This window comes from Dryobates pubescens, chromosome 16, assembly GCF_014839835.1.
Source record: "Dryobates pubescens isolate bDryPub1 chromosome 16, bDryPub1.pri, whole genome shotgun sequence".
Taxonomy (NCBI): Eukaryota; Metazoa; Chordata; class Aves; order Piciformes; family Picidae; genus Dryobates; species Dryobates pubescens.
This window is the reverse complement of record NC_071627.1, coordinates 11,804,881-11,831,237: the sequence shown is the minus strand read 5'-3', so window position 1 is coordinate 11,831,237 and position 26,357 is coordinate 11,804,881. Positions and strand designations below refer to the sequence as shown.

General features: G+C 41.8%; 1 protein-coding gene across 5 annotated transcripts in view; it reads right to left on the bottom strand.

Moving 5' to 3' along the window:
• The window catches only part of KCNIP1 (potassium voltage-gated channel interacting protein 1), a 379,245-nt gene that overhangs the window by 84,865 nt on the left and 268,023 nt on the right, over positions 1–26,357 (bottom strand). The window contains exon 1 of one of the 5 annotated variants that reach the window (XM_054168343.1): positions 25,484–25,499. The exons of the other annotated variants lie outside the window; for them this stretch is intronic. The gene's annotated coding sequence lies outside the window, so the exon portion shown is untranslated. Of the gene's footprint in view, positions 1–25,483; positions 25,500–26,357 lie in introns of those variants that run through there. 5 annotated transcript variants of the gene reach the window in all.

Below are 26,357 nucleotides of genomic sequence, written 5' to 3'. Positions count from 1 at the left end.
ATGTCCAAAAGCTACCAGGATTTTGTACCAGACTGAAGTCTAGGAGGGGATAAAAAATAAGCAAGGCATTTAGTTCAGCTTGGGCACTCCTGTTTTCTGCAAGCCTGATCTACCTGTGCAGCTCCACAAGCTCTCTGGCACACAACCCCAAATTTTTGCCAGACTAAAACAATTGTCAAGCCTAATTCCAACTACATAAGCTAGTAAAGAAAAAGCACTATACAAAAAAAGAGAAGAGTTTGGAAGCACTCAGTAGACTTAAAAAGGTTTTGAAACTCACACATGAAAAATCTCTAGTTCAATGACATACAGAGAAATTAAAAGATTACTAAATAAAGGTCTTGGGAATAAGACAAACATACCTGGAACAGCTCTGCTGCATCTGAGCATTCCTCCAAGTCATTCAAGGGTGCCAGGCTGGCATGACATTGCATTTACCCCTTTGAGTCTTCTCTTTTCCTGCCTGGTATCCAGCTTTCCCTGCATTAGCACTCAGCTCAAGTACTCACCTAGCTGCAAGAGCCACTCCTAACAAGAAGCCATGTTTCACACAACACCTATTTTCTCCAAGTGGCAATGTTGCATAACAAATGGAATACAACAATAAAACTAACACTACATTAGTAAACATAACTCCAGCATTCAGCGAGAAACTCCTACACCCCCACACACTGAGGCACACTGCCACACAGCCATTTAATAACCTGGAACATCTTGCACATGCTTAATGGAAACAGCTGCAAATAAACTACAGGCAGGTGGGCTGAGTTTTGAGAGGTTTGCTCATCGTCACAGGTGCTTCTACTGAAGCTAGCCAGAGCCAGGGCTGGGGTGAAGAGCTGAGGCAGCTGGTGAGCAGCACTCGGTGCAAGGGTCTCTGATTAGCCACTCCTTCCTCCAGCCATGGTCTTTGCAAGCAGAGGCTGCCAGTCACGCTGGTTTGCTTTCAGGCAGAACCCCTGCCTCTTGGTGAAGGCAGAGATGCTCTGCTCTCCCTTTTCACCCAGGAAACTCCAGCTTCCACAACCCCAAGCTCCTGTCAGTGTGCACACTCAGCACCTTTTCATTTTAGCAAGGCTTGTGACATATCAAAGGGTAGAATAGGTTCCTTTGAATCAAAACTTTTCTACACCACAAACATAAATACAGAAAAGGAGAGGGGTTTTGGAGGTAACAACTGCTCCTCTATTACAAACACAGATTCCTCTTCAAATTCACCTGCTATGCGTGAACTGGAAGGAAGTAATGATGCTGACAGTCCTGTGAAGCTAATGCCTACTCTGGCAGGTAAAAGCTGCCCCCATTAAGCACCAAGGGCCAAGGCTTGCTAGAAGCTGATCAGCTTGATGTCCCCAGAGGTTAGCTGGCACCCCAAGGCCCAGAAGTTCTTTTGTTGCTTGGAGAGCTCCAACTATGCTTCATTTATAACATCTTCTATTCTATTCTAATTAAGCAGTTAGCTACTGCCAAATTCGAAAAGGGTATAGAGTCCTGCTATGGAGAGGGCTGTCTCCACATAAAAGCAGTCCCATTAGAATGGGAGCTTGTGTACGGAGTCCTCACCCCTGCACTGATGAGTGTTGCTGTCTGGAGCTGAAGATTGGGGTTGGCCTTTTTTGTTGTTGCGAGGGGATTATTTTTTCCCCCTAATTGCAGGCCAAAATAAAGCCACTCCTTCCTCCAACTGTGGTTCTTGTCAGCAAGGGCCAACAGTAGCTCTGTTTTGCTATCAGGCAGAAACTTACAGACATCTAACTTTCAGAGGTACTGAACTTGCTAGAAACTCTGAAAGGTCCAGGACTTGAGAAAATGAAGTTATTCATTGCTAGAAACTCTGACAGGTCCAGGACTTGAGAAAATGAGGTTATTCATTGCTAGAAATGCTGAAAGGTCCAGGACTTGAGAAAATGAGGTTATTCATTGCAGGCCTAGCTATTAACATGGATAATTTTTTAAGAATTATTTTGTTTGAGTTTCTTCAGCAGCTATTTTAGGAGACATTTCATATTCTATCTTGACACTTGATAAATTCAAGTTAGTGCTAAACCTGTCACTTTTGAGCAACAGTACATTCACTCCAAGCTGGGAATTAAGCATCTGCTGTCTGTAATCACTGAGCATAGTTCTTGTAAGGCGATGTTTTGACTTCTGATCCAACACGTGTGATAAAGATTAACTGAAACTAGTTTTAAATATTCAGTATTCCCTGTGATAGTGTCAATGATCAAAGATGCAGAGAAATTCTGCTTATTAATTAATAAATCAGGCTTTAAACCACAGATATGGAGCACCCAGAAATAGAAGGCTGTCATTCCTGTAACATAAATCAGCATTTTCTCTTTCTTTTTCCACTTAGCTAATCACAAAGAGTAATGAACCATGGACAAAAGACATAATGGCTTCTTGGGGAGAAAAAATCAATGCAAAAATAGCCTATCCAACCAATTGGTAGTAATTGTGTAAAGAGCATTATCTAAACTTTTGTTTTCTTACTAATTACTACAACAAGGAAGGTGTGGAAACCAGGAAAGAAAAGAGAAGGGATTTGTGATATCAGTAATGGCAAAACCTGCAAAGCAGATTGAAAGTCCTGGTCATGCTTACAGTGATGTTGGTATTCACAGCGGATTTTTCAAACTGTATGAATTTTTATCACAGATCACACACACAAATATTTATTTTCTTAATGGACACTCTCCTGTGAATCAATACTAAAATGTGTGCTGAAGCAGAAGGTTATAAATTAATTGCTATTGTCATTTCTACTCAATTACTGCCTACACTAAAGCTGTCAGGCAGTAAAGGCAAGAGAGGGAGAAACTCCACCACTAATGGTGAATTTCCTGACTTTTGTCACTGTGTCAAAACATTATCATTCTGTAATCATAGGCTTTCAGCTAAATAGCTCAAATGACAGCAAAAACCCAATGCAAAGCATTTAAAACTATCAGCTTACTGAACGCAAGAAGCAGGATTAAGCTCTTAAATGCTGCTTAACATTTTAGTAAGTGGTATCAAAGAAACTCCCAACCTGAGCACAGGCCAGCCCTTCCAGTGCAGAGGCTCATTCGAGGGGCTTTTCAGTGGCTACACTCTGTAGGCAGCAGAAGGTGGCAATGGCAGAGGAGTGATTCTGTAATGCAGGGAATTGGGCACTTCCTTTTGACAGGCATTCACCACCATGAAGCCTTTCCTGGAGCTCAGCTCCAAAGCTGGGGGACCAGGGACCCCAGCGTTCATCAAGAACACACAAACCCAAGCTTCTAAAGCTTTCCTGTGCCTGAGGTTTCTGAACACAGTTATCCTTGGAGTGCTCTTGCCAACAGAGATCAGGGCTGCTCTCTGCTTTACATTATGAACCCCAGCCAAAGATGCTGGAAGAGATCTAGACCAGAGTACCTCTTGGGGTGAGATATGCTCTCCTGGGAAAGGGGAACACATGCTCAAATCTTAATTCATAAAGAGGGAATTTCAGCACTAAACAAGACCACTACTCCCATTCTTGGGGTAGGAGTTTTCTCTCCAGACCTTGCAAATCTGTCTTATGGTTTCCTTAGCATCTGCCTAGAAACAACTCTTACTATTTGTGAACTATTTTAACTTCTAAAATAAGATCAGATGAAATGTGTTGCATGTATGCCACTTCAGCAGGTGTTTGTTGTTTGGTTTTTTTGTGTGTCTAAAACTAGTTATTTAAAGGTGTCAAATTTATGAATTAGTTTAACCATTCTGCTGCATAAATATTTCAACAAAAAAGCAACACCAGTTTCACAGCTGAATTCATCAACTCCTTCCAGCCCCAGTGTAATGCTTTCCTCTTCGTCGCAGTCCAGCTCTGAAACCAAGTCATCTCAGACATACAGAGAGCACAGGGGAGAAGACATTAGAGTCGTAATAGATTATGACAGCACATCACATCAGTGTATTATTATATTAAGAGATCCACAGCTCCCTAAAGCTGCCATCAGTAATAGTAGCTGAATCTATCTGTCCAGCTGTGCCTAGATTGGGTGCCCTCAGAGCCATTTTGGGATGGCACGTGCAGTTCCCCCAGTTGGAAAGTCGGATTAGCGTTTGTTGTTTTTATTCATACACACTCTGCTCATGTGTAACCTTCACGCCAAACAGGAACCACTGCAGAAGCTGTCCCCTTTAGATTTGCTTTCTTCAGAAACCACTAGTGCTCACAGCAAAACTCCATCAAGACACAGGCCCACTTCTAAGAAGCAGTGTTTATTAGAGATGTATTTATGTGCTTCAGCAGCTCTTTCCCCTTAAGGCACTCAGACGCGATGCTTTCCCTGGAAATGAAGCATCAAAATGTGGGAAACGATTCACAGCTTGATGACTGCGTTTTCTTAGGTCTGTGAGCCAAATTACTCAGAATGTGTGAATACACAGAAAGCTGATTTACAAATGAGGCTGTTAGGAAATTTGGATCCAGAAAGAGGCACCGTATGTTCTCTGCATTACAAATAAGTTAGGTTGTTTAACACTGCCTGTTTCTTTGGGTGCTGGGTGATAATAATTTATGAAGATGATTTCTTAGATACTTGTATCTGAACAAACAGCCAGTGATTTACAAGTAGTAATTTCTTCTGCTTCTAATATCACGGAATTGTTTTGGTTGGAAAAGACCTTTAAGATCATCAAGTCCAACCATTATCTAAGTCTATCAAGCCTGGTGCTAAACCACATCCTTCAGTATCACATCACTGCATCTTTTAAACACTTACAAGGAATACCACTGGGTCAAATAATGAAGCCATTACCAGACTCTCTGGGTATGGAAAACAGAGCAGGAGGGGAGAACACGCAGTACAGCTCCCAAATCAGGTATTAGAACATGTCCAGCATTGTCCATTTCTCCTTCACATTTCAGGAAGAGCTTCTTCATCCTCAACTAAAAGGCAACAGTAACCGTGGTGTGCAACTGCTGCATTCCTCCACTGATCTTAGAAAGCATCACAACAATTTTTAATATATGTACTCTAGCACCAAAGAGAAACAAACCTCACAAACCTAACAGATTGCAGCCAAATGGCTGAAGTCTTGCATAAAATCCAGCTAAGGAGGAAACTTCCAGTGAGTGCTAATTTGTAGTGCTTATAGCAGTGACAACCAAATCCTCTGAGTACTCTACAAACAGGCACTTAAAGCCTGCCAAGCTAACTAGACTCATTAAAATACATGGAACTGACATGGATGAATTTTCTTGCCTGCTTTCATAATCCCAGCTTTTTGTGTTCACGCCACACAAATTTAACACATGGCTAAACAAACATCAAGTCTAAAATCCAAGTTTTCAGACTTTTTGTCTTCACTTAGGATAGATTTTGTTACCAATACCGCATGTATTACAGATCATGGCATGATGAGTGACTAGAAACAATTTTATACTAAGAACCACTTCTTTGTTTGAATTAATTCTTGGACTAATGAGTAATTTACTTACAAGGAATGACAGGAACCAGAACTTAGAGCAAATTATCATTTGAAACAACAGATGTTTTGTTCACACCATAGAAGAAAATTTAAGCCTAATGTATCTGGGTAAAAGCCAGAGTTTCACTGGGAAAATAGTACAATATATTCATTAATTGAGTGGGTTCCTAGGATTTTTCAGGTCTGTGCTGCTGATATGCACTTCCCCAAATAAAGACTAATCTTCAGAGATAAAGAACAACTGAAAAGAAGGCCCAGGGAGAACTAAGTACCTGATGGGGGCTTGCAAGAAGGCTGCAGAGGGACTGTTTACAAAGGCCTGCAGTGATAGGACAAGAGGCAATGGTTTGAAATTAGAGAAGAGCAGATTTGGGTTGGATGTTATGAATAAGTTGTTTCCCATGAGGGTGGTGGAACACTGCAACAGGTTGCCCAGGAAGGTAGTTGTGGCCCCGGAGATATTCAAGGTCAGGCCTGACAAGACTTTGAGCAACCTGATGTAGTGGAGGATGTCCCTGCTGACTGCAGGGGGGTTGGTCTAGATGACCTTTGGAGGTCCTTTGCAACCAAAACCATTCTATGACTCTAACTGAACTGAATTACATTGTCTGTATCATACTTTTAAAATACAAAATCTTGAATGGGATCAATTTTCTGTTAGTTGCTATTGTTAGAAGTATTTTTAGTAAAAACCTGATAATGAGAGAAAGCCAAGTAGCTTCTTGAGGAATTATTTGTTTTGTAAGTTGGTGTTTGGCTTTTTCCTGGAAGCGGAATCCCATCAGCTCAAGAGCTCTCAATCTTCACATTCTTCCTCAAGTCAAAGACAGAAGTGTGGTTTGGGGTTTTTGTTCATGTGGAATCATAGGCTGCCCACTTAGAAATGATCACAGTGCAAGCAAAACTCCTTTGGCTAAAGGAGTAGAGAATCATGGAATATTAGGGGCTGGAAGGGACTGGTATAGATCATTTAGTCCAACCCCCTTGCCAAAGTAGGATGACCTAGGACAGGCCACACAGGAACACAATGTCCAGGTAGGTTTTGAAAGTCTCCAACGAAGGAAGACTTCACAGCCTCTTTGGTCAGCCTGCTCCAGGGCTCCAGCACCCTCACAGCAAAGAAGTTTTTCCTGATGTTGAAGTGGAACTTCCTGTGTCACAGTTTGTACCTGTTGCCCTTTGTCCTAATGGCACGGTCACAGAAGTCTCTGCGGTTACCCTACATAGGGTTTAGAAAAGACAGGAAAGGTAGCTGCAATCACAAAGGCTACAGCAAAAGTGGAGCTGTGTCTTCCAACTAGCCCTGTCTCACCACTTCACTATGACAGAATGTGGTCCAGTCACACCAAGTTTATAGGACCTTGAAAGTGCCAGTAGTCCCTTTGCCTCTGAGAGAGAAAAGCTATGAGATGTGTGGGAAAACCAACCAGGCAGCAGCTATCAGGGCTATGCAGGGAACAGATTTTGCATTTTACTAGCTAAAATGCAAACCCCCAGATTAGCTAGGGATTAATCTAAAACCCTTGGCCTGAGTTGAAAGGAAGTGGTTTGGGTTGGGTTTTGTTTGGTTGTTTTTTGGGGTTATTTTTAATATGAACTGGAAAATGTTACTTTGAAAATTTCCAAAGTGCCAAACACTTTGTTAGGCTACAATAAAATAGGAAATTAATTGGAAAAAATTGGACAGTAATTTTGGGAAGGCTTTGTGGAATATCTACTCTAGCAGAAGTAAAAGCATCAGTGGAAATGAAAGTTTTTTGTCCCAACCTACACTTGTAACCAAGCCTGATTACATCACATCAGATGTGGGAACTAGCTTGAGGAGTCCCCATTCTACAACATGTTACGGGCAGTTTAAACCTCGCTAAACTTTAGCTGAATGTCTAAAACATATATCTAGAATATATGACAGCTGACAAATTACTTCAGCAGCTTCTGCACAGGACCTGCACTGGCTTATGCACGACCCCAGCTGAATCATTGCCAATGGTGTGAGAGCTAAAAACACACAGGAGCTTTGTTAATAATTTGTTCAAAATTGCATTTAAAGGAAAAACAACCTCAAGACTTTCATGGGACCAATTATATTATGCACAATGTCTTCCTGAAAACACAAACCAAATTCATTAGTTAATTTTAATATTTGCACTCAACTTGCATGTGAGAGACTATTTTAATTTAATTACGCTCTTCACCACAGAGAGATGTTCGAGTAATCTTAATGATCTAGCCGTGAAATTGGAAATGGAGTGCAAACTCAGCCACAGACTGTCAAACACATTAAGTGGAATAATTTGTAATTCCCCTGATTTCAGTTGGATACAAACCTTTAGCTGCAGCATTGTATTCCTTCACTAGTAACCTCTGACAATCAACAGTAGCTTAGAAGAAAGTCATCCTGCTTATGAGTGCCCTGCATCCTTCAACTTGTCTGACATTCTCCCTTATCAAACCACTTTTAATTGCCAGCATCTGGACTTTTTAAGGATATGAGTCTGCAGCAGGATGGTATAATACAACCAGAAACTGAGGGAAAAGTCTCAAGACAAAAAAGGCCAATATACTTTTGATCATTAAAGTATGTTGTTCTCTCTGTAAGAAGACCTGGAAATTAAGGAGGCAATATCTTGCTGTGCAATGAAAGACACACAGCTGCATGGGGAAGAAAGAGTAAGTTTGCTTCTGAAGCATTTGTGCAGGGCACTAAATTAAAGCTCTGCTAGTGAATGTAATTGTACTATGTTCTACCTTTCAGAGAGCCAGCTTTTACAGTTTATGTAACTTTGCATTGTGCCACAGAGCACGTATTCACAAAGATGCCACAGGGCTCCCAGCAGCCAAGTTCAGAAATCAAACATCTTCTGAAGCCACTGTAGTCTTGTACTTACGGAGTCTTTAACTGCTGGGTGACACATATCTCCCCATGCCCACTCCAGCAGGTCCTCTGCTTTCCCTTCAGTTTCCTCACATAGTGAGTTTTCCATCCATCCATCTCTGCAAGGTGATGCTTTCTGGCTCCCCAACCAGATTCTTCTCTAGCAGGTCTTCTTACCTGAGAGTTCCTTCTAAATTCTTACTTTGATAGTGCCGCCAGTTTACCTCCTCAATTTATCTGCTGTTTAGATCTTACCCATTTAAATTCTCAATCTACCTCCACCACTCCCCTCACAGCATTAAGGGAACCTCAGCCCAGAATCCCTTTTCCCCTGTGAGTTACACAGGCTTGCCTTTCCGGTTCAAACTGTGCGTCTACACTTTTTGCAGCCAAAGCCAGTTTTGCCTTCTGTCCAAACTGACTATGGTCACAGCAGTACTGAGCCCAAGATAAAGGGCAATGTCTAATGATTTAGACTCAGAGTTATGCTACTCATACAGCTACTCCCTGAATTATAGGAGACAAGCCCCGCTGTTGATGTAACAACTTCACTGAAAGTCAGCTTTTGCAGCAACAGGCATCTTGAGGTGGGTGTCCTCACTGCTTCTGACATGCAAGTCTGAAGCCTCTCAACTCAGACAACCCAGAAATAACCCACCTTGGAAGACAGCACCTTTGTCTAAAAAGGGGTCTTCACTTTTAAAAGGCTTAAGTGGCTTAAGGTTTTTCAAAATGGAATTGCTATCTAGCTTCATTACTAATTTCCTGAATCTAAGTATATCAGTTTTCAGTGAGTGAAATGAGTGACAAGATTTACAGGGAATGCTATCCCTGGAATACTGCACTGTCCAGGGTTGGAAGAAGCCATTAAACTTGAAAGAGTTGGGAGAACAAGTAATCCCAAAGTGGAAAGCACACACTCCCAATATAAACAAACCAAAAAAGTGATGTGCTAACATACAGATTTAAACCATACCCACTGTTTCTGCTTCTGTATAATGGTGCTGCATGGCTTAATAGGAAACGTTTAAATTGAAGAGCTGTCACCAGCTGCCACTCAACTTGCATTTGATCCTTTCTCATAAATTAGTGGAACTGTAAAGCTGCAACCATTACAAGCTTTTCAAACACTTAAAATAGGCCATTCTTTCTTTTCTCCCTTTGGCTGGGAAGTTAGCTTGCAAATAATGCAGACTGATTGCAGTAAAGAAAGGGGTTGGTACTTCGCTGGTGTGACCTTTCCTGTTTAGAATGGTTTTGTCTGCAGCAGAAATCTGTCATCACAATATTTGTTACAGCTACTGTGCCAGAATATCCCATTTCCAGCCAAAACATCACATCTGTACCTTTGAATTAACCTTCTTGGCTTAACTCAAGATCACTTCACTTGCTCTTCTGCATCATTTAGGCACTTTCCCTCACAATTCCCAGAACTTCATGGTACTTAACAATTCCTGCCACGTTTTACTTCCTGTCCTTCCTGTCTTGTTACGTTTCTAGTCAATTCCCTCTTAACTTATTGTCTGGTGTCTGGTTCTTATTGACCTTGACTGAGGTTTTGCTTCTGCTGAAAATCTTTCATGCTGCAGATGGCTGAGCAAGCTCTTCTCTACCATTGCAGAACCATTCTTGGAACAGGCCCATGCATAAGGGCTGCACCTCAGATCTGCACATAACCTGAAAATGAAACACCCAAATGTGCATTGCTTGCTGTGGTCCCTGAGTGCAGGCTTCCATGCCAGCCTCTGCCACAGTGTTGTGGCAGAGCCCTGTGGTCCCTTTTCCTATATCTTCCCTGACAAATCGCTAGAGCCCATGAGGACACCACAGACTTTATGTAAGAGACCCTTATCTGCTCTTCTGTTACATGCCAGAATACAGGGAATTAAACCAAACTAGGGTTTTATTCTACATTTTACTAAATGAAGAAAATCAGCTGGTTTTGTAGTCTACCCCTTTTTGTTTGGCATCTTCTTTCAGAACAGAAAGTTCTGCCAGAAACTTCTTTTCAGCTAGAAGCACCTATTGACCTCTAACTTTTTCATGGTACAGGATGGCAGGTCTGATACAAAATTCAAATGCTGGCTAATTGACTGTTTCAAAGTAAGTATCTTGCTAAAGATATCCTCAAAATAATTTTGGATTATTTTATTTTCTTTTACCTCAAATAAAAGCGTGCTGTTACAGTGAAGTGTTGCAGAGCTCACAAGTGAATGCCAGTGCATCCTGTAATGAAGCCTGCTGAATTTGCATATGCAATTACTAGTGCATATGGTATCATCCAGCTTGCTAGTTATCTCTTTAAACAGTGTTCAGTAATCTGCACTTCAAGAAGTACCACACCATGCAAAGCTCTTAAAGCTCTTTACAAACACAGTTCATTAATCTTCAGGAACTTCTCAGAGATGCACATTGCCATCCCTACTCCAATGATGGATAAAACTTTGCATAATGAATTAATATGCAATTTTTCAAAGGCATTTGGTGCTTAACCCTTAATAAGGCTCAAAAATCTGGTCCACATCCTAGAAGGAGACTGAGAAAGTTCAAAGGTCCAAACACTAGCAATAGAAACAACTAAGGCTTGGGAATATTTGCACATGAGGAGATGCCAAATAGAGTAGGGTTAGGTAAAAGAGGATGAACATATGGCAAAGGAGGCATAAGCAACCAGAGCACAACTTGCCAGCTCCTCTTCACCATAGCTTAACAGCAGGTTGCAAGTGGAGATGAACTGAAGTTCAAAGGCAGGTAATTTAAAAAGGAAACTACTGTGTACAGTTAGCACAAACCCATCATCATAAGGCCTCTGTAGGGCAGGAAGGGGCAAGGGTCTGAGCCAGACTTGGGAACACAGTGCTAGACACAGTGCTCAGCCACAGTAACTCTCCTCCTGAGGCTGTAGCTCTGGCTCAGCCTCTCCATGGACTATGGGCCAAGTCAGCAAGAGCAGCAGCCTTCAGGGAGCTCCCCTCATCACCCTGAACATGGCTGTTCCCTTCAAAAGCACTTGGGCTCCATGACCTGCATGCTGCAGCATGCCTTCCTCCTCCACTGCCCTGCATAAAAATGCAAACAAATATTGACCATTCTTTTGCTGCAATACAGTGGAGTCAAACCTCCTTTAGGTTATTAACAACCACCACACCATGCAGGGTTTGGAAATTATCTCTGAGATGAGAACATTAATTCCCAACTGTTGAGAAGGATTTTATAATTTTATTTTTTTTAGTCCTACCACCTAACTTCCACTGAGATTTCCTGCTCCTGCCTCTGCAGCTGTAAGAGTCTTAAGGTCACCAAGGAGAAAAACATGAAAAGGCTGACTGCATCTGTGCCCTTCAGAAGAACAGTAGGAACAAATGAGGCTTGCAGCCAGGGCTGAGTTGCTTGCAGTTTACATGCAACTTTTCCAAGTGCTCTGAAGAAGGTAATCTGGTCTGCTGTCATAATACCTGAAAGTATTTGGTTTCTGAAATCAGCAGGAAGGCTACCTCAGAGATGAACATCTGAAATCCACACTGAAGGAGAAGGTGCTAGGTAGGAAATAAAAGGAACTGTGGCTTCCATTGTAGTAGAGAAGTTAATAACTCAGATAGACAAATCAAGATTCTTGATTCCTGTCAGGCTGTCAGGAAGATAAGGGCCACGCAGCTTGCTGTCTGTGTGAGCAGGTAAAAAAAATTACCTTTAGCAACAGAGGCCTCCAGAAGGTGGTAACAGAGAGACATGCTTGGAAAAAGCATGATATTACTAACAAGGCTGTTGAATTCAGTAATTTTTTTCCCCAAATGATGTAGGAAAAATCATCTAGAAAAGGGGTCAACCAGACTGGATTCTAACCAGAGGTACAGGAACTGATAAAATTAATGACACAAGACTAAGGAAGAGATTAGAGGATACCTAGATAAGACAGAGGCTTTGAAATTGGCATTCCATCCTCAACTGATGAAATCTCAGGGCTGTTAGTAGTTATTGGCAGCCCAGGGTTAAAGTACAGGGATGAGGTGTGGAATACTGGAACAAGAGAATTACATTTCCCGTCTTTACAAAAGGCAGAGGATGAGGAGATAGGTAATTAGACATCTATCAGCTTAGCTGAGGTTCCTAGAAACAAATAAAACCAAACTATTGGTAAGCAGAGAGAAGATCACATGAAAATGAGTGGCTGCCTGACTGGATCTGTTCAGAGTAATTGCTGTCAAACCAATCTCTTTTTCTTCAGTAGTAAGACAATGGATTTTGTTTCACATCTTGATTTCTCTGAAGTTTTCCACAGTATTTCACCTCACTTTCTTGTATGTAAGCTAAGAAAACATAGTCTGGAGGAAAATACCAGGGAGTGGATACAGAACTACCTGAAAAACTACTCAGAATAGTGCCGAAGGTTCATTCTCAGAAGTGAAGATAAAAAAACCTGAGCATTACAGGCAGCTGTCTTAGGTTAGGTATCAGTCATTATGAGTGGCAGATGAAGTCATGTATTTACCAGATTTGCAAATAACACCAAGTTAGAAAAGGGGGAAAATAAGTTGAAGATCAAATGGAGAGGTGAAAAATATCTTAAAAGATGAAGTCAGAAAACAAACAAAATGAGGTCTCTATTCAATAAGAATAAATGTAGAAATCTATGTCTAGCTTGGGATAATCATCTGCACAAATGTAGAGCAGGAAAGAATTTTTCTTCCATAAAGAAATTAAGGAGCTATAAAGGATCAAACCCCACATGTTATATAAACCAGGCAAATGCTTTTCTAGAAGTACAAGCACAGAGAGAGTTTACAAGACAAATGAAGTGACCCTCCTAATCTTCTCCAAACTATCAAGGCCTCAGCTGGACTACAAGATTCAATTTTGGGTGATGCACCCCCAGAAAGATATAAGCCAATTAAAGAAAGGTCCAGAGCAGTGAGAATGATCAATAGTCTAATAAACAAGACCTAAACAAATTGAGGTTGCTCAGGAAAGAAGAGTGTAAAAGATGATAAGTACACAAAAGACCAGTGCAGAGGAAGAGGTTAATCTATTCTGTGTCCTCACTGGATGAGAGAAGTAACAAGCTTCAAGTTCAGCAAGGAATAATCAATTTGGTATGAGGAAAAAGCTGTCCACAAGAGAAGGTAACAAAGCACTGAAATAAATTGCCTAGAGAGACTGTGGAGCCTCTGTGGTGGGAGGGTTTTCAAGAACAAGTCAGAAAACAGGTGCCAGAAGCTGCCTTGGGGCAGATGGATAGATCAGATTGGGTCTGTATAAGCCTCTGCCATCCCAGTGCCCCTCCTGCCTTATACCCACTCTGCAGTCTCCAGCTCACTTTCATACAAACCATGGGAAAGTAATCAAAAGCAACCAGATATTCTATTTTGGTATGGAAACTACCCAAAAAAGCTATCTTATTCTTTCCTACTGAAGCCCTTCTATTCCTCAATGCCTTGCATATCTATAATGCCTTAAGTGCTAAAGTTCTCTATATAGCTGTAGGTATGAAGAGACACTAGGAGATGTGATAGAATTCCCAGAAAGAATACGCAAGATTGCACTGAAAGGCAGTGACGGGAAAAAGGTTTCCTCTGGCTCAGGCACCCTTACTCTTGCCAGCTGCTCACTCTCCCCTCAGCTATTTTAATATGGATGTACAACATTCATTAACCTTTCTCACCAGACCAGAAAACTAAAATTCAGCTCCACTTTCCTGAGTTGCTCAGGAAGTTATTGCAATCTTGTTCCCATGCATAAATTTAGAACCAGTTTAATTTTCTGGACATTAAATTGGTAATTATCAGAGTTCAGGCAGTGGAGCTAGGTGTTACAGAATGATAGGCTTGGTATCAGTTGCTGTGGTGTGGGACAGGTCTACTCTGACTACACTCTGCTGGAAATAGCACTCACTTTACAGTACAGGAAATAAAGAAATCCAGAATACCTATCTGCAGTCCTGTGGGCCCAGTTCCCTACACAAAACCATGCTCAGCGATGAATTGAGTTCTGTCTCTGTTCCTACTGTTGCAGCCTGGGACACTCCTGGGTCATACCCTTCTGCAGCACGGGCTGTGGTCTGCTTCTTTAAAACATCATTTATTAACAACCACCCTGCTACTGCACAGACCCAGAATTCAATGCAGTTGTAGCTTTTTCCTGCTTTCCTGGCTTTGGTGCTTTACTGAGTTTGCTAAAGAGGGTCTTGCAAGTATTCTGGAGAGTAAATGTTCTATGGGGTACCTGACGGCCTGTAATGAGAAAGGGCTGGACTTGACACAGCATCATCCCCTTCTCAGGTCCCTTCAGCTGTGCTCCTAGCTATATCTGCAGTCAGGCTGCTTGTCTGCTCCTCCCACCTCCCTTTTCTATTTCTATCACCTGTGTCCTGGTTTATGGTGGAGGGTGGCTGTCACATTGCTTCACTTCCCTGAGAGATTTCTTTGGAATTTGCATGCATGTGTACTTGCGCAGTGGCACGCTGTGGAGTTCAAAGCTGTTTTCTCTTTCAAAATAGTCCTTGTGTGTAAGTTGTCCCAACTCTGATGTGCACCAGGTTTGTATTTTTGTTCTTGATTGAGTACTGCTGCACTATATTCTTTTTAAAACCCTAGCTATTCTGGGAGAGGTGTATAATTTAATATGTTCAATAGAGTTCTTGTCAGGCATTCACGTACAACTTCCTTCATCTTGCACTCAGATGTTTGATTTTCCACAGTAATTGGATTTGCAGCTCATGTTTACTTTTGCAGCCTAAGGTAAATGCTGTTTTTTTAGCCAAAGACTATTAAAGGGTTTGCTGAAACCTACAGCAGCCTACCATGTAGGTTGTCTAAATTTACAGCACTAGTTTTCAGGCAGCTCAGACTCTTTTTTACATAATGTACAAATTAATCTGGCCTGATCATTATGCTAAGCAAAAGCTCTTCTATACAGCCATAGTTGTGGGCATGCACTGTAACATCATTAACTTGCTCTATGCTTAGCTGCACAGCATTTCAGTGTATCTGTCGTGGGCCAACCCCACCGATCCAAGCAGAGACCAGGAATTAAAACTTATCTCACAGGCCTGGATGCCATCCTGTGCAACCTGCTCTAGGTGAACTTGCTCTAGCAGGGAGGTTGGACTAAATGATCTCCAGAGGTCCATTCTAGGCCCTACCATTCTGTGATTCTGTATTACCTTACGGTCCATTCACAGGCAGACTGACACACACACACCACACACCACTACCCTGCAAGCAAAATGAGAAATCCAAAGACACAGTGTGGGGGGAGGACCTCAAGCCCTTCTGCAGAGATAGAGCCAAAGTCCCAAGGAACTTAGAGCCATGAGGTTGATCTAGGACTGCAGAAAATTAAAGGTGTAAAGATGAGAGCTGTATGACATGTGAAGCCTACTCACCATGTCTGCCTGCAAAGCCAAAGTCAAGATCTCCCTTGCAGGCATTGAAAGACCAGCTAAGGACCAGTGGAAGACTATTGCTATTGGGATTTGGGGCTGCCATCCCATAACTAAGCAAGCAGGCTCTTTGCTTCCACTTGATTAGTACATTACCCAGTTCTTTATCTTGGGACCAATTTCATTTCCTGTTGAACAGCTGTGGGAGAGACAGAGCTGGAGGGATGAAGGCAAGCAAGGAGAGAGGCCAGGAGTAGTGATGGTTTAAAAGACAGGACTTCAGGAAATCCCTCACAGAGCATCCTTTGTAATTTGTCTCTGATGCTTGTGCTGGTGGTCCTCAAGTTTCTCCTCAAGTCCCATCACATTTGTTTTCTTTCTTCTCAACAGCACGTTCATGTTCTTTCCAGGGTTGTCATTGCCCACACAGTAGCTGCTTTCAGCCTTTCCCTTTTGTATTTAAAAAGCCCAGCTGGGAGTTCTAAGCAGCTGATCTCAAAAAGATGCTTTTAAAATGAAAAAGTAAGAGTGCCACTAGCTGCAGGGAGCCCTACTGAAGCCTTCAAAAGGTGGAAAGGCCTGCTGATTCACTGCTTGCTCCAGCAGGATGTCAACCTGCCAGCAGTGGTGCACTCTGTATGGCCATCCTGACCAGCTTGTGCTGAGTAGGACTCACCACAGGTTTTTCCTTAACCCTTTTCAGGGACAAGCTGGTGGTAGGAAAGGACTCTTTGCAGCATTCCTCCCCGTTCATCAAACTTTCTGGCCTGCAGGGAGTCTCAGCATAGGATCCTCAAGTTTTATAAACGTGGTAAGGAAAATCGAGGAAAGCAAGTGTCCAACAGTAGGTAAGGGATAGGAGATGGTTATCAGATGACCAGTGACAGCCAGTGCTCCTCCTGGTAACAAGAAACAAGCCAGCATACAATCCTACTAGGAAAAAACCCCAGGTCTCTGGGAAGCAAGCAACATATTCTTAGGAAAGAAAAGCAGAGAAAGCAATCACTGGGGCTATTCTTAACTGCAAAAAGGGAAAACAGATAATCATTGGGTGTGGTAAAGGAAGCAATAAGTAATAGCATGGGCAACAGATTTAAGTCTCTCAAGCTCCAGTACTGTTTAGTGGTTTCTTTCATCATCTTAGTAAGTGTTCAAGTTACAGTAGTGCAGCTTGCTTGCTGTGCTAGACCTGATGCCCTTTAAGTTGAAAGGTATCCCTCCCTGCTAAAAGAAAACCCCAAGATGTGTCTACCAGCTGCTGCTCATGCAGACACCATCCTACCTTTTGCATGAGCATTGGTCCCACACAAGGAGACACTTGAAGACTGGTGACCGACAAAGCACGAGTGCAAGAAGCAGTCTGGTCCATAATTTTCTTTGGTCCACTGAGCCCTGACCTGTCCATCCCCCAATCTGTATTTAACCTCCTGTAATGCCATAGAATTATTATTCTTCAGACTATTTAATTTATTTCATTCCTGTGGGTTCCCTTTCTTCCCTCCCCCCCCCCCCCCCCCCCCCCCCCCCCCCCTTTTTCTTTCATTTCTGGGCTGCCTCTTCATCCTGTGTTTTTTTTTGGTTCATACAAAGCAATGATCCTCCATGCTCAAAAGGCAACTCCAATTCTCCTACAGCATGGGACAATGTGACCTCAAAGCACTGAAAAATGTGCTACAGGAAGCATAGTATTTTGAACTATATGATAAATGAAAACTAAGATGCATCACAGTTTTATGGAGCACCTATTCTTTTTACCCCTCTTAAAAGATGAATATTGTGCAGTAAAATTTTCACAAGAACAAACTGGAGGGAAAAAACCCCAACCACTTTCTGTCAGAAATCAGGTCACCTCAACATTGTTGGGATGTTTATTGAATTCATATTTTTTCACCTCATCTAATGGCTCAAAAGAAGAAATTCTTTAAGAATAGTAACAATTCAGAGGTCAGGACAAAAGGCAAAAGAAAAAATAGAGGATGATTTCAACAACTAGCAAAATCCTGTGAATCTAAGAGAACTGAACTAGGAAGCAATTTTAAGCACAGAAGCATCCAGTTAGGACAAAAGTGGGTCAGGTGTTTAATAGAAGAGAACAGACTGAAGAAATTTTATTTTTCCACTTCACAGTACAGCAAACTTGGATTAAATAACAAGCCCAAAGTGAGAGGGTTTTGAGATACAAAAATATAATTGACATTCAGTTGCTATGAACTTGGTATTAGTTAGTAAATGGAATTCTGCAAGGGCCACAGAGAGATGATGCCCACCACAATGGACTCTATGGAAACTATGGGGCCACAGGAGCTCCCTTCACCTTTCAGAAAGATCTGAGATGAAGCTGTAAATGGAGACAAGTTTTCATATCAGCTCACTCTGTCTTGCATCTAGTTTCCATCTGAATTGTCCTGTAGTGAACAGAGGTTCAATGTCAATATGTAGCCATGCACCATTAGTGACACATTAAAAGCAGTTCCACCAGCACAAGAGCTGGAAGTGACACTCAGAGCCCACCCTTTCCCCTGAGGACACACATATACTAGCAGATCCTGCCTGAGAAAAGAAGTCTCCTAACTTTTTGTTGACCGATTAAGACAATAAAACCTATGTTACTCCTCTTGAGCTTTAAAATGTCTCTCTAGAACCTCCTAGTGCTTTGTCTCCAGTACCTGAAGGGGGTCTATAGGAGCACTGGAGATGAACTGTTTCCAAAGGCCTGCAGTGATAGGGTGAGTGGCAATGGTTTGAAATTAGAGAAGAACAGATTTAGATTGGATGTTATGAATAAGTTCTTTCCCCTGAGGATGGTGGAACACTGGAACATGTTGCCCAGGGAGACAGTTGAGGATTCATCCCTGGGCAGGGATGACAAGGCTTTGTGCAACCTGATCTAGTGGAGGATGTCCCTGATGACCTATGGAGGTCCCTTCCAACCCAAACCATTCTCTGATTATCTCAAAATATAAGAATATAAAGTAGTTATACATGTATAAAGTGGGATTTTAAAGGCCACAGAAACTCTTCAAAATATTTTGAGGGTCAGTAAGTTAATCTTGTATTGTACAAAAGCTGGCTCTATCCTCCAGCAAATAGCTCAACTGAACAACTGGACTTTCTGTGCAGCCCCCTTTCATATAAACACAGATCACTTTCCTGACAAACTTATTGATAAAACAACACTTGACACAAGGGCAGCCATCCTTAAATGCAAGTGAAGACAAATCTGTGTGCATGCTGTGTTTGGCAACTGTGCAGATATGTTCACAAATCCCAGGGCCATAACATAGGAGTTGTGGGTTCAGAAGACAACCTGTGTGAAGAACTGCAAGAGACTTCTGTTTATTTCCCTGCTATTCACAACATACTGGATTGGCCAACTTCCGTCTCAACGTCTCTATCTAAGAAACAAGTGGAAACATGATCACCCAGGGCACCACTGGCATGTGGGCTGTTCTGTACCTTCCCACTGGACTGAAATCCTCAGCAGAGAATAAGGAGGTGTGAAAAATGAAGGAAAAGGCCTCGGTATTCTGTTTTAAAAAGAGCCTTGATGAATGGGACAAAAAGGATGCAGCGCCAGAGGGCCTTCAGGCTCTATCTCACAGCCTGGTGCCAGCAACTGCAGCAGCCCAGTGCCTTCATTAATCTGGGTCTTTAACTGAGGTTCTCTGTGGGTGGATACTGCATTCCTGAGATAGTCAGCTGTTTACAAATGTGCTCAATGAAGGAGACTCTTGTAGGGAACTAAATAAAACCTTTTCAACTAAAGGATCCAAGCGAAGAAGTGACAGCGCTGATGCCCGGTGCTGTTGGATCCTCCCTAGAACATCCAGTCCAGCTGCACCCTGTGTCTGCTGTGGGTCTCAGCTGCATGCTTCAATTTCTGACAGCACAAGTGAGGTGTGTGATCACAGTGCAAGATTCACAGCACAAACAGACTTCCAAGGGAGAGTGTGGTTTAGCATTGTCTTTTGGGAGGAAAGAACATTCAATACTGGTTAAAATGCCTGCCTGCTATTTGTGCTGCTGAGATTCATCTGAGTTTGTCTTGTTACCACGTTTGGCTTTCTGCTACAACTTACCATTTGGTCTCCTCTGACTCGTGAAGCAGGTTAGTCCCACCTACCTGTTTTCTCCCTCCACACTGTGAGTGGCCTGATGAGAAGATATCAGCACATGTGGAAAAAATTGTACTTATCTGTCCCCAAAAGTCAATTCCACTCCTATCAGAGCAATCAAATCCTCTCATCCTCCTTGTTGATGTCCTCTATCTAGGATGTTTGGTAAACTGAAATAGCAGCTGATCTAAACACAAACTGCCTGCCAGAATAAAAATAGCCTTTATCCCTGATACAGAAGAGGACCAGGAATGACAGCAGTGTGCCAATGAGGGAAAATGATTCTACACAGCCACTGTGATGCGATGCAACGCGATACAGTACGGTACAATACAATACCAAAAAGTGTATTTAGTAGTTTTCTTATCTTGTATAGTAGTGGGAGTCAGAAAGGCTATTCTTGCCCATCCTGCTCTATCTGCAGTGTGTGCTCCTCCCCACCTGAGCAAACAGACACAATCTTCTGCTTTCGCCTTCTTTGCTGCCTTCATCTTGACATCTTATCAAGAATTATACACTAAGAACTATTTTGTTACTTTTGACACCTGAAGGAAGTGTGTATACCTGAGGACTACACTGAATATGAGAAAGGTGCAGCTGTATATTTACCTGGAAAGCATCAAGCTCTTTCACTGGAAAGACTTTTCAAGTGCAGGTTATAAGCTGAGATGTAAAATACCCAACTGGTATTACAAACCAAGAACAATGTCAGATTAGTTGAAAAAAGTTAGGATCCTGATTCTGCATTACACCTACCAAGGCTTCTGTGACAATCTCTCACCCAGCTTCTAAGAAGTGAATTAGTTGATCATTGTAATGATTCTGTCAGTGGTGGCAGAGCAAAGACAGAAGTTTATTATGTACACAGCAGTACATAATAGCACACACTGTTAGCAGATTCTTAGGGTTTAACATATACTGTTTTAGTACCTTTCTACTGTGCTGAAGAATGGTGGCACAATCCTGTTAGCCTCCATCAGTGAGCACAAGGGCTTTGCAGGCCAGAGCTCCTCTAGGTTCTGATGCTTTCTAAAGATTTCACCAGCCACTCAGAAAGCCAAGAACATGCAACACTTAAAAAGCCAAAGGAGGATCAGAAAACCGAGTACTTCTACAGACAGCTCCTGCTGAGCCAACAGCTGACACATACAGCCCTAGAATACATTCATTAATGACACCAAATAACCACCAGGAAACTGCCCATTTTTCAGTAATTGCAATAACATGATGCAGCCCAAAGCAGAGGTGCTGACCAAGAGCTCTCTTGAAGGCAGCTTGTGTGTCATCCCATGGGCAAAGGAGTCAGAGTGAAGCCAGTGTGTACCAAGTACCAACACAGAGAACAACCGTGCTGTAACTCCTGAGTTAGCAACAAAGTGTTAACAGCTCTGGAAATGATTTCCTTTCAGCCAGCAAACTTGCAACAGCTGGCCAGCACTGTCACCTTTTGCAGTACAGGATGTATCTTGCAGTTCACAAAGGCAAATGCATACACAAGGTTGTCTTATTTGTTATTCTGGAAGATGCTGTTCCGGCTCAGTCTACCCACAGCCAGTGCTGTACACTCAGGGACAGCTCTCTGAGCTCATTCAGGGGCATTGGCATGATGTACCTTTTAATATTTTTTTAAAAGAGGAAGAACTGTCACAGATGGGCCAGAAAAGGGAAAAACCTGAGAGTGGGCACCAGCAAATACAAAATCAGGCCTTTCAATCTATTCTGTGACCATATATTTGCAGCAGTGATGTTGCCTTGTGTTGTGCAAAAGTGCTAAGTGCAGCGCCAGATGTTCCTGCCCAAGTTCACTCCCTCCATCCACATCCAGTCAGGCACACACAGAGCCATGCGTACTGCAGCAGTGTCACTTGTGCCACTGCCTCAGCTGGCTTTTGTGAAAAACCTTTGTCCAGTGCCAAGAGTTGCAAACAGCCAGGTGAAAGCAAAGCAATAGATGGGAAGTTAGCCAGGGCTTAGACTTAAGAAGGCACCTTTGTAAAGAACATAATAAAGGAAAATGCAAAGGAGCTAAGAGATTTGAGGATCAGACTCTTACAAGCTCAAGATTACATGTTACTGGCTCCCCAAAAGGTGGGAATTCATTAACAGATGTTCAAATCAAACTAAGATTGCAAGGTCCACATGTCTATTAAATAATTATTATAAATAATTATACTGTAGTGGTGGCAGGGAGGACAGCGCACGCTGGAGATGCAAGGCACAAATAATTCTGGGAGAATACTGGGTGGTATTTCAGACCTGCTGCTGTGCTGATTCTTGGTGCAGATTACTCACATTTGGCCCAGAATGGCCTGCAATGAGCTTCTTTCATCTTTAACAAAGGTGGTTTCTGAAACTGAATATTTATTCAGTAGCTGAAAGGTAATATAAATCACTCACACCATCAGATCACTGTGTTTTCCAGGGGCGCAAGAGATGCACGTCGTGCTAAATCAAAGACAAAGTGCAGATATGGCTTGTAACAATCCTGAGTGAAATATCAGTTTGATCCTCCCTGCTAAGTCATGGTGATTACAGGAGCCTTTGGAGAGGAACTATGGCTCCCCATCCCTAGGAGAAAGAGAGTATCTCACAGAAGCTGGAAGATTCCTCCTGGTCTACCAGGGGGAAACTTCACCCCTTCCATTTACCCTATTACAAATTCCAGCACCTCATGAACCACAGGCTGAAGCTGAAAGAGAGTATTTTTCCTCAGGAATATTTAGTGCTGACCAGCTGCTACAAAAACTGTTCTCCATGATATTTTAATACAAATGGAACAGATGGGGAATGGCATGGAAGGATTTATGTCTTCTTTTTAATTTTGTATGTTGTTTTAAGCAAAAGCTCAGGAAAACTCTGAGGTCCTCCCCTTCAGTCAGTTAAGGACAGATGGTTTGAGCTATTATTTTTGCTAAGCAGTTTTTAAGTTTGAGTACTCCACACAATGTTTAGACACTTTCTCAGAAGCACAAAGTCTTAGCTGGTTCTCCTGTCCAAGTACCCACAAATATTAGGCTAAGAGCAAAAGGCCAGACAGAGCTGAGAACTCAGACTCCAAGACTAGCATTCCTTTTTAGTGACAGTGACCCTCAGAACAGCTTATTCCTTACTGTTTGAAAGGCTGTAAAGTTTCAAGAAGTTCAGCTGGTCTCTGCCCATGGCAAGTCTGGTCCTCTTGCTTCATTTAAAAATTTACAGATTTTAGATTTCATGTTTGTAGAAGTCACTTTGAAAGTCCTTAGACATATAGTAGTGATGAGTTTAAATAATAATTACAGCGGTTTTAGCATGGGGGCTGTATGTTAGCAATGTACTTCCATAAGCTGTTGACTATAAACAAGGTCCACAGCCGTTTAGCCAAGTTGGAACTGCAGCCATCAGTTATCTGGGCCAAAGGCACCTTCCAGCTATTTCAGCTGTTGTTTGCTAGCACTCCATATGCTGTGCTTGGGATCTAGGATGCACCATTCTGCTGCTGCACATAGCCAACACCCATTTTCTTCATGCATAACAAGATGTGGCCACAGACATTTGTTTTCTTGCTGAGATAACCCACACCTGAGAAATATGTGCTACATGGGCTGTGTAGATTCCCAGGTAGCCACAATCATCTCTAAGTTCCACAGGGTCAAGCCGGGCTACTCACATTAACAGAAGTCAGTAACAGTGGAAGCTTTTTCTCACTAGAATATCAAATATAATTCCTTTGAATAAGAACCAGCACACAGGCATTAAGAACCAACCTATTGTAACAGTCAATAGTCTCTGCTGGAAAATCATGAGCGCCAACCTCACTGAAGACATCTCATCATTAAAACAAAGCGAGCAGCAGATTTCACAAGGACAAGAGCTTCATCAAGGTATATGTATGCTCTATGGGTGGGCATTGCAGGAGCAGCTGCAATGAAGTGTTCAAACTACTGAGTCTGAGTTGGTCAACTTTACCTGAAGTTCTAATATCTAAAAGCAAAACTTTCTTGATCCCTTTTCAGTATAATGTTGCTCCTGTCTCCTGCTCGCTATTTCAAACCATTAGGAATTGCTTCCCGCTTCAGTGCTCTTTGTCTTGTCTTGGTTTGGTTTTCTTGTTTGTTTGGTTATGTTTTAGTTGTTGTTTGTTTGTTGTTGCATTTTGGTTTTTGCTTGTTTGTGTTTAACCCAAGCTGTTAAATAGCATCAGCCCTTTGGATGCATCAAGGCATGCCACAAAAAGATTTAGAAAAGCCCCAGGTACTCACATGGACAAATTCATAATGGACTTCACTACAGCTGGAGAAAGGAATTTAGCTGGACATCAGGTACCATGTAATAGTTTTCTGATAGGAGCACACAGACTTCTGAAAGCTCACAAAAGCCAGAAAAAAATGAATTTTTCTGTTGGTAGTCTGTCTTGCTTGCACAATTTGGTCATTTCAATAGACCTTGCAAAGCTGGAGCGGATATCTAAAGCAATTTCTAATCAATCTGTATTATTGCCCTTGCTTCAAAATTATCACCAGGCACCTCTTAATTAATCCAAACATACAGGAGGTCAGGAAAAATAATCAAAGCATCAGGAAGTAAGAGAAATGAAGTACATGCATAAGAACTAAAAGAAAGCAAACTAAAAATGAACCTAAAGTTCTGTAAGTTTCCTCCAGTGAAGTACTTGCTGCAAGTGTCCAAGTTTCTTTGAACTAAATGTACTAAATGTTGTTTAATTAATATGGGGCCAGCAACCTCTCCTTTTCCAGGTTGTCATGACTGAAGGAAAAAGGAATAGTTGTGCAGTATCCAAAGGTTATTTTAATACCTGCATACTTCTAGCTTACCATGAAAAATGACCCTCGAGTTTCTATAAAAAGCAGCTGTTCAATGTATATCATAATCAGGAACATTTAGTAACGCTGCAAATCTACTCTTCAAATTAAACTGAGGAGCTATCTGCACAGACATTTTTTCATTTATAGAGCTCACTGTCTGAAATTCACCCCTCCTGACTCTAATCTTTCCATGTTTCTACATGAATTACACTGTTTACAAAACCAGAGAGCTAACAGAAATTAAAGTATCTTTAGCAGTCAGCTCCCTCATGCTGTCTTCTGGAAAGCATATTTACATTTCAATCGGTAGTGTCTTCCTAAAACATACATGAGACTAGAGGGTGAGACCAGGAAGATTTATTAAAGATAAATATTCTGAAAGAGGGCTAAACTGACTACAACAGAAACATTCATCCAGATAAATTCAGTAAGTGTTGGGGATTTTCTGATAATAACAGCCAATACCTAAAATAAGCTGTGGTGTTTCTGGTAATTAGAACAAACTGAGAAGTTACAATAATAAACTTAATACAATATAAACCCTTCTTTCATGCAGAGCTCCAGGATGCAAGCTGCTGTTTACTAAAGCATAGAAATCTCTGCTGAAGTTCTTGAAACAATCTTAAACATAGACAGAGAATGGCTTATGATTATGTCACTTTTTCTTTATGAGCTGCAATGAAAGCTACAATACTATACTGACATTTAAATACATTTCATTTGTCTAAAGAAAGCACTTAAAGTTATTTCAGCTACTGTTCAGCTCCTCTGATACCCAAGCACTGCACATGCACATACAGATTAAAATATAAGGCTCTGCAGCAAATAGGTTTCAGAATAAAATGTTTTCTATTTCTTAACATCCTACCTTCAAATTTGTCTTCTAGGAGACCCATATGCTCAAGTGCCTTCACAAATCCGACAATTATCACCAGTACAACAATCATTTCAAGTCCCTCCAAGTTCATCTTGAAAAATTATTCATGCAAAAGCATCTTTTCTTAGGGAGCGTCCTGACTTCAGAGTTAGACTTTAATTAAAAAGCCCTCCTAGTCCAAGATATGCCACACAAGCAGATAAATACAATGCTAAAGAAGCCCAGCATATTCCCTCCATAAAACATTTCCATTGACAGCAAGATGAACACAGGAATGTAAGGAAGTCAAATCTTACCATGTCTGCATCACTTGCCTGCATGGATACAGATGTTTCAGTCTCTAAGGCAACAGAATATACAGTAACCACTTTGTTTAGCATTTCCTCTCTGTCACAGCCAAAATTCACCAAATCTGTCTGATACCTAGCAAAAAGCGATGCTCCTTTTTCACACTGAATTACAGTTTTAGAGACTTTAGTTTATCAGCACAGAGGAAAAACTCCAAACACATTCTTTGCTTGATACTAAAGTGAACTTCAGAAAACTCACAATAAAATAATTTCCTTTATGGAATGACCTGGTGCTCTATTTCTCTGTCAAGGAAACACAGCTACAGAACATTAGCTACATGTTAGAGTATCTTGTTTTCCCACACTGAACACACATGGTACACTAAATACGGGTATGTAGTAAACTATTAAATATGCTAATAAGAGGCTTGTTAGAGGGGACTCAGTGTTGAAATTGGAGGGATATGTGAGAAATGACAGCCCTTCCCTTTGCTGCACAGCCCTGGGGGCTCTGCAGATGGTGGCACAACTGCCCTTGCTGCAGGTCAGCTGGTGTTTCCAGGGCTGTTTCCAGA